Below are 9,543 nucleotides of genomic sequence, written 5' to 3'. Positions count from 1 at the left end.
GGACCTCAGCTGCCCAAAGCGCAGTAGCCCAATCCAGTGCTCTTCCCGTTAGCAGAGAAATCATGAAATCCACCCTGCTACGGTCATCGGAAAACATAGTACGATTATACAACACATACAGGGACATCTGGAGTAGAAACCCCTGACATTTGCCAGGTTCCCGTCGTACCTTGTCGGTATAGAAATCGGAGGTGCATGACGAGGACTGACCGTACTCGGGGTGGTGTCTTCCGCTGCACCAGCGTTGAGTAGCTGTAGGAGTTCATCCATGCGTTTCTCCTGTATCTCCCATCGCCTCTGTAATTCCGCTGGATCCATGGTAAGGGCGAGGTATTCTGTAATGAATACTTGGACAGAGTGGTAAGATCCAATCGCAGAATAGCAATGCTTTATTAGAGTACAGACAAGGGAATAGCTTAATCGTGGTCGGGCGGGCTGTGGTCAAAACCGGGCCAGGCATAGACAGGCAGAGGTACCAAAGGAGCGGGCTTAGTCGTAGTCGAGGTCACAGGCACAGGATCAGAGAACGGTAATCACTGGGGTAGACAAGTAGAGGATTAAGCAATTCGGGGAGTCAAACAACAAGGCACAGGTCGGATACACGGGTAATCAAAAACAACAAACTCTCTCTCTCTCTCGGATCAAAACGCTTAGCAAGTCACAATGGAACAATACCTCGCACCGACTGAACTTCTGAGCACACATTATATCCTACCCTAATTACGGACAGGTGTGCTCAGAACTCAGGTGAACCAGATCGAGTCTGATGACTCCCCCTCTCTGTAGATCGGGGAAGTGTCAGACTCTGTCTAGACCCAGCCAACCCCCGATCCCTTACATTATCACAGTATTAGTCTTTACCTAGAGAGCATCAAATGATGTTATCACAGTATTAGTCTTTACCTAGAGAGCATCAAATGATGTTATTACAGCATTAGTCTTTACCTAGAGAGCACCATATGTTGTTATCACAGTATTAGTATTTACCTAGAGAGCATCATATGTTGTTATCACAGTATTAGTCTTCTGTTTACCTAGAGAGCATCATATGTTGTTATCACAGTATTAGTCTTTACCTAGAGAGCATCATATGTTGTTATCACAGTATTAGTCTTTACCTAGAGAGCATCATATGTTGTTATTACAGCATTAGTCTTTACCTAGAGAGCATCATATGTTGTTATTACAGCATTAGTCTTCTGTTAACCTAGAGAGCATCATATGTTGTTATCACAGTATTAGTCTTTACCTAGAGAGCATCATATGTTGTTATCACAGTATTAGTCTTCTGTTTACCTAGAGAGCATCATATGTTGTTATCACAGCATTAGTCTTTACCTAGAGAGCATCATATGTTATCACAGTATTAGTCTTTACCTAGAGAGCATCATATGTTGTTATCACAGTATTAGTCTTCTGTTTACCTAGAGAGCATCATATGTTGTTATCACAGTATTAGTCTTTACCTAGAGAGCATCATATGTTGTTATCACAGTATTAGTCTTTACCTAGAGAGCATCATATGTTGTTATCACAGTATTAGTCTTCACCTAGAGAGTTATCACAGTATTAGTCTTTACCTAGAGAGCATCATATGTTGTTATCACAGTATTAGTCTTCTGTTTACCTAGAGAGCATCATATGTTGTTATCACAGTATTAGTATTTACCTAGAGAGCATCATATGTTGTTATCACAGTATTAGTCTTTACCTAGAGAGCATCATATGTTGTTATCACAGTATTAGTCTTTACCTAGAGAGTTATCACAGTATTAGTCTTTACCTAGAGAGTTATCACAGTATTAGTAAATAGGACCAGTCACTATTCCAACTGTATCACCTTCCTTTGTGAGAGTGGGTCTGGAACATTTTGGGATGTTGGATTGTTACTCACATGTTACAAGTTCTGTCTAGAGTTTGACTGACAGTGCAGTATGTTACATCCCTGATGTAGGCTGAAAGCCTCTTTTACAATCAGCGCAGTTTGCTTTGACCACCTTAACACAGGGAAGATTCTTCTTGTATCAGAACAGACCAGCTGTGTGTGTGAGTGTGTTTGTGTGTATGGGCTGGACAGGGAGCATCCTGTCACCGCTGATCACATCAGTCTCCTGCTGAAGGAGAAATAGGAAACGTATTTCTGCTTGACAGTACAGCAGACCAGCTTAACCATCCCCTGTTCCTGTCTCGCAGTTTGTGTGTGTGTGTGTGTGTGTCTGTGTGTGTGTGTGGAAAGTGATTTGGGAGCTGTTTTACAGTACTCAATGTTCTGTTCTTCACCATGTATATATTTGCAGTTATTGTTTCCTATGAATGACAACATGTTGCTGACTAGGACGTCACAAAGCATCGTGGAACGTGGTACCGGAGCAGGAGGAGTTTGTCGGGTGAGGTCGTCGGGTAAGCTAGGCTTTATACATAGTTTGGGCTTTGTCGAGTAAGGCTTAAACTATGTATTTAGATTGTAGTTAGGTATTGTAGGTAGTTATCGTGGGTTGTTGTATGTAATTATTGTAGGTTAGTATTGTATTCGGCTGAGCCCGGTGAAGCACGAAGCTAGCTAGCTAACCCACTACCTGGACTAGCTGGCGGGTAGCTACTGGCAACTATTAGCAACGGTATAGTTGTTTCACGCCTGAGAGTGCCTGTAATTACGCCAGCTGGCTGCCTACAATAATTACATACAATAATTGCCTATCATTCAGCTGTTTTCTAACCTCATTGTCTGAACCGTTAACGTTAGGTAGTAAGTGGCTACTGTGCTTGAAATTTAGCTAGCTTGTTGCTACCTGGATAGCAACTAGTAAACAATAGCTGGAACGACCTAGCGAACAGACCCGAACTGGCTGAGTCAATTCAGTGGCTAGCTTTGCACTTGGCTAGCTAACAGTAGCTGCTAGGGGTAAGTCATAACCTACATTTGTGTTTTGTTTTTACATATTGGTAGCCAGAGTCGTTCAAGGAATTCGGGAAATGGGTGACTAGTTAACATTAGCTTGGCTCTCTCTGTGTGTTCGTGCCGTGAAAGGAGGGGTTTCTTCTTTGTCTGAAAGCAATGGTTAGCTAGTATGCTAACTATTCTAGCTAACTAACTGGCTGAATAAGTTGACGACGGACTCGCTCAAGCTGTCGGGACTAACCCACAACGTTAGACACAGACACGAACGATCTGCTTGGCGTGTTGACACACTGGTGGTTTGTTGTGGCCGAGTATTGGTGCCAAACCGTGTTGTTGGAGTCCGGCATGCTAGCTGGCTGTGGCGTCTTATGACTAGGTGCCCTTGACGATTTTCACGGAAGAATAATGTACCTAGTTAGCTAGCTGAATAACTAAGTTAGTCTATTCCTAGAAAACATTGAAACGCTGTAGTTTACAACAATTATAGTTTCTGAGGTGGAAGTTGGGAGAGTTATATTTGGGTGTTGTGGTGAGGGAGGCCCCGCTCTCTCCTTTCCAAGATGTTTAGTTCATTTCATTCCGATCTCCTCTGCATTATTGTAGCCATTTTCTGCAGCCTGTCAACTATGCCTCCGTCTATCCCTGTTCTCTCCTCTCCGCACAGGCTATACAAACGCCTCACAACGAGTGGCTGCTGCCTCTCTAACCTGGTGGTCCCTGCACGCACCACCCACGTGGAGTTCCAGGTCTCAGGCAGCAAGGCAGAGTTCATCTCAGCCTATGCTACCCTCCAGTCCCTCGACTTCTTGGCACTGACGGAAACATGGATTACCACTGAAAACACTGCTACTCCTACTGCTCTCTCCTCGTCTGACCATGTGTTCTCGCATACCCCGAGAGCATCTGGTCAGCGGGGTGGTGGCACAGGAATCCTCATCTCTCCCAAGTGGACATTCTCTATTTTTCCCCTGACCCATCTGTCTATCTCCTCATTTGAATTCCATGCTGTCACAGTCACTAGCCATTTAAGCTTAATATCCTTGTCATTTATCGCCCTCCAGGTTCCCTTGGAGAGTTCATCAATGAGCTTGACGCCTTGATAAGTTCCTTTCCTGAGGATGGCTCACCCCTCACAGTTCTGGGGGACTTCAACCTCCCTACGTCTACCTTTGACTCATTTCTCTCTGCCTCCTTCTTTCCACTCCTCTCCTCTTTTGACCAAACCCTCTCACCGTCCCCCCCTACTCACAAGGCAGGCAATACGCTTGACCTCATCTTTACTAGATGCTGTTCTTCTACTAATCTCACTGCAACTCCCCTCCATGTCTCCGACCACTACTTTGTATCCTTTTCTCTCTCGCTCTCCTCCAACACTACTCACTCTGCCCCTACTCAGATGGTAATGCGCCGTCGCAACCTTCACTCTCTCTCTCCCGCTACTCTCTCCTCTTCCATCCTATCATTTCTTCCCTCTGCTCAATCCTTCTCCCTCCAATCTCCTGATTCTGCCTCCTCAACCCTCCTCTCCTCCCTTTCTGCATCCTTTGACCCTCCATGTCCCCTATCCTCCCGGCCGGCTCGGTCCTACCCTCCAGCTCCGTGGCTTGATGACTCATTGCGAGCTCACAAAACAGGGCTCCGGGCAGCCGAGCAGAAATGGAGGAAAACTAGACTCCCTGCGGACCTGGCATCTTTTCACTCCCTCCTCTCTACATTTTCTTCATCTGTTTCTGCTGCTAAGGCCACTTTCTATCACTCTAAATTCCAAGCGTCTGCCTCTAACCCTAGGAAGCTCTTTGCCACCTTCTCCTCCCTGCTGAATCCTCCTCCCCCTCCCCCCCTCCCTCTCTGTGGATGACTTCGTCAACCATTTTGAAAAGAAGGTTGACGACATCCGATCCTCGTTTGTTAAGTCAAATGACACTGCTGGTCCTGCTCACACTGCCCTACCCTATGCTTTGACTTCTTTCTCCCCTCTCTCTCCAGATAAAATCTTGCGACTTGTGACGGAAGGCCGCCCAACAACCTGCCCGCTTGACCCTATCCCCTCCTCTCTTCTCCAGACCATCTCCGGTGACCTTCTCCCTTACCTCACCTCGCTGATCAACTCATCCTTGACCGCTGGCTATGTCCCTTCCGTCTTCAAGAGAGCGAGAGTTGCACCCCTTCTCAAAAAAACAACACTCGATCCCTCTGATGTCAACAACTACAGACCAGTATCCCTTCTTTCTTTTCTCCAAAACTATTGAGCGTGCCGTCTTTAGCCAACTCTCTTGCTATCTCTCTCAGAATGACCTTCTTGATCCAAACCAGTCAGGTTTCAAGACTGGTCATTCAACTGAGACTGCTCTTATCTGTGTCATGGAGGCTCTCCGCACTGCTAAAGCTAACTCTCTCTCCTCTGCTCTTGTCCTTCTAGACCTGTCTGCTGCCTTTGATACTGTGAACCATCAGATCCTCCTCTCCACCCTCTCTGAGCTGGGCATCTCCGGCGCGGTTCACTCTTGGATTGCGTCCTACCTGACCGGTCGCTCCTACCAAGTGGCGTGGCGAGAAGCTGTCTCCGCACCACGTGCTCTCACCACTGGTGTCCCCCAGGGCTCAGTTCTAGGCCCTCTCCTATTCTCGCTATACACCAAGTCACTTGGCTCTGTCATATCCTCACATAGCCTCTCATATCATTGCTACGCAGACGACACACAACTAATCTTCTCCTTTCCCCCTTCTGATAACCAGGTGGCGAATCGCATCTCTGCATGTCTGGCAGACCTACAGTGGGGAAAAAAAGTATTTAGTCAGCCACCAATTGTGCAAGTTCTCCCACTTAAAAAGATGAGAGAGGCCTGTAATTTTCATCATAGGTACACATCAACTATGACAGACAAAATTGAGAAAAATTATTCCAGAAAATCACATTGTAGGATTTTTAATGAATTTATTTGCAAATTATGGTGGAAAATAAGTATTTGGTCACCTACAAACAAGCAAGATTTCTGGCTCTCACAGACCAGTAACTTCTTCTTTAAGAGGCTCCTCTGTCCTCCACTCGTTACCTGTATTAATGGCACCTGTTTGAACTTGTTATCAGTATAAAAGACACCTGTCCACAACCTCAAACAGTCACACTCCAAACTCCACTATGGCCAAGACCAAAGAGCTGTCAAAGGACACCAGAAACAAAATTGTAGACCTGCACCAGGCTGGGAAGACTGAATCTGCAATAGGTAAGCAGCTTGGTTTGAATAAATCAACTGTGGGAGCAATTATTAGGAAATGGAAGACATACAAGACCACTGATAATCTCCCTCGATCTGGGGCTCCACGCAAGATCTCACCCCGTGGGGTCAAAATGATCACAAGAACGGTGAGCAAAAATCCCAGAACCACATGGGGGGACCTAGTGAATGACCTGCAGAGAGCTGGGACCAAAGTAACAAAGCCTACCATCAGTATCACACTACGCCGCCAGGGACTCAAATCCTGCAGTGCCAGATGTGTCCCCCTGCTTAAGCCAGTACATGTCCAGGCCCATCTGAAATTTGCTAGAGTGCATTTGGATGATCCAGAAGAGGATTGGGAGAATGTCATATGGTCAGATGAAACCAAAATATAACTTTTTGGTAAAAACACAACTCGTCGTGTTTGGAGGACAAAGAATGCTGAGTTGCATCCAAAGAACACCATACCTACTGTGAAGCATGGGGGTGGAAACATCATGCTTTGGGGCTGTTTTTCTGCAAAGGGACCAGGACGACTGATCCGTGTAAAGGAAAGAATGAATGGGGCCATGTATCGTGAGATTTTGAGTGAAAACCTCCTTCCATCAGCAAGGGCATTGAAGATGAAACGTGGCTGGGTCTTTCAGCATGGCAATGATCCCAAACACACCGCCCGGGCAACGAAGGAGTGGATTCGTAAGAAGCATTTCAAGATCCTGGAGTGGCCTAGCCAATCTCCAGATCTCAACCCCATAGAACATCTTTGGAGGGAGTTGAAAGTCTGTGTTGCCCAGCGACAGCCCCAAAACATCACTGCTCTAGAGGAGATCTGCATGGAGGAATGGGCCAAAATACCAGCAACAGTGTGTGAAAACCTTGTGAAGACTTACAGAAAACGTTTGACCTGTGTCATTGCCAACAAAGGGTATATAACAAAGTATTGAGAAACTTTTGTTATTGACCAAATACTTATTTTCCACCATAATTTGCAAATACATTCCTAAAAAATCCTACAATGTGATTTTCTGGAGAAAAAAAATCTCATTTTGTCTGTCATAGTTGACGTGTACCTATGATGATAATTACAGGCCTCTCTCATCTTTTTAAGTGGGAAAACTTGCACAATTGGTGGCTGACTAAATACTTTTTTCCCCACTGTATCTACTGTAGCCCCCCCTCCCCCTCCTCCTCCAGTATAGTTAGCTACTGTAGCCCCTCCCTCCTCCCTCCTTTTTTCCCACTGTACAGCACATCCAAGAAGGAACATGTTCAGCCCTGGGAGTGTGGTGCCAGGAAAATAACATCTCACTCAATGTCAACAAAACAAAGGAGCTGATCGTGGACTTCAGGAAACAGCAGAGGGTGCACCCCCTATCCACATCGAAGGGACAGCAGTGGAGAAGGTAGAAAGCTTCAAGTTCCTTGGCGTACACATCACTGACAAACTGAAATGGTCCACCCACACAGACAGTGTGGTGAAGAAGGCACAACAGCGCCTCTTCAACCTCAGGAGGCTGAAGAAATTTGGCTTGGCCCCTAAAACCCTCACAAAGTTTTACAGATGCACAATTGAGATCATCTTGTCGGGCTGTATCATCACCTGGTACCACAGGGCTCGCCAGAGGGTGGTGCGGTCTGCCCAAGGCATCACCGGGGGCAAACTACCTGCCCTCCAGGACATCTACAGCACCCGATGTCACAGGAAGGCCAAAAAGATCATCAAGGACATCAACCACCAGAGCCACGGCCTGTTCAACCCGCTATCATCCAGAAGGCGATGTCAGTACAGGTGCATCAAAACTGGGACCGAGAGAATGAAAAACAGCTTCTATCTCAAGGCCATCAAACTGCTAAATAGCCATCACTAGCCAGCTACCCACCTGTTACTCAACCCTGCACCTTAGAGGCTGCTGCCCTATATACATAGACCTGGAATCACTGGCCACTTTAATAATGGAACACTAGTCACTTTAATAATGTTTACATACTGCTTTACTCATCTCATATATATATACTGTATTCTATTCTACTGTATTTTAGGATGTTAGTCAAAGCCACTCCAACATTGCTCAATCTAGTTTTTATATATTTCTTAATTCCATTCTTTTTCTTTTAGATTTGTGTGTATTGTTGTGAATTGATAGATATTACTGCACTGTTGAAGAAAGGAACACAAGCATTACGCTACACCCTCAATAACATCTGCTAAATAAGTGTATGGACCAATAACATCTGCTAAATATGTGTATGGACCAATAACATCTGCTAAATATGTGTATGGACCAATAACATCTGCTAAATAAGTGTATGGACCAATAACATCTGCTAAATAAGTGTATGTGACAAATAACATTTGATTTGATTTGCTGTAGCTAGCCTGTCATTTTTCAGAGTATTATATAGTACAACATATTATATATTATACTGGATTATATTATTACTGTAGCTAGCATGTCATTGGTCTGTATATTATATAGTATACTATATTATATTATTACAGTAGCTAGCATGTCATTGGTCTGTATATTATATAGTATACTATATTATATTATTACTGTAGCCAGCATGTCATTGGTCTGTATATTATATAGTATACTATATTATATTATACTGTAGCTAGCATGTCATTGGTCTGTATATTATATAGTATACTATATTATATTATTAATGTAGCTAGCATGTCATTGGTCTGTATATTATATAGCATACTATATTATATTATTACAGTAGCTAGCATGTCATTGGTCTGTATATTATATAGTATACTATATTATATTATGCTGTAGCTAGCATGACATTGGTCTGTATATTATATAGTATACTGTATTATATTATGCTGTAGCTAGCATGTCATTGGTCTGTATATTATATAGTATACTATATTATATTATACTGTAGCTAGCATGTCATTGGTCTGTATATTATATAGTACACTGTATTATATTATTACTTTAGCTAGCCTGTCATTGGTCTGTATATTATATAGTATACTATATTATATTATGCTGTAGATAGCATGTCATTGGTCTGTACATTATATAGTATACTATATTATATTATGCTGTAGCTAGCCAGTCATTTGTGTGTAAATTATATAGTATACTGTACTATATTATATTCTAGCTAGCATGTCATTGGTCTGTATATTATATAGTATACTGTATTATATTATGCTGTAGCTAGCATGTCATTGGTCTCTATATTATATAGCATACTATATTATATTATACTGTATTATATTATGCTGTAGCTAGCATGTCATTGGTCTCTATATTATATAGCATACTATATTATATTATGCTGTATTATATTATGCTGTAGCTAGCATGTCATTGGTCTCTATATTATATAGTATACTATATTATATTATGCTGTAGCTAGCATGTCATTGGTCTCTATATTATATAGTATACTATATTATATTAT

Source organism: Coregonus clupeaformis, unplaced genomic scaffold (genome assembly GCF_020615455.1).
Source record: "Coregonus clupeaformis isolate EN_2021a unplaced genomic scaffold, ASM2061545v1 scaf0607, whole genome shotgun sequence".
Taxonomy (NCBI): Eukaryota; Metazoa; Chordata; class Actinopteri; order Salmoniformes; family Salmonidae; genus Coregonus; species Coregonus clupeaformis.
This window is presented reverse-complemented; position numbering follows the sequence as displayed.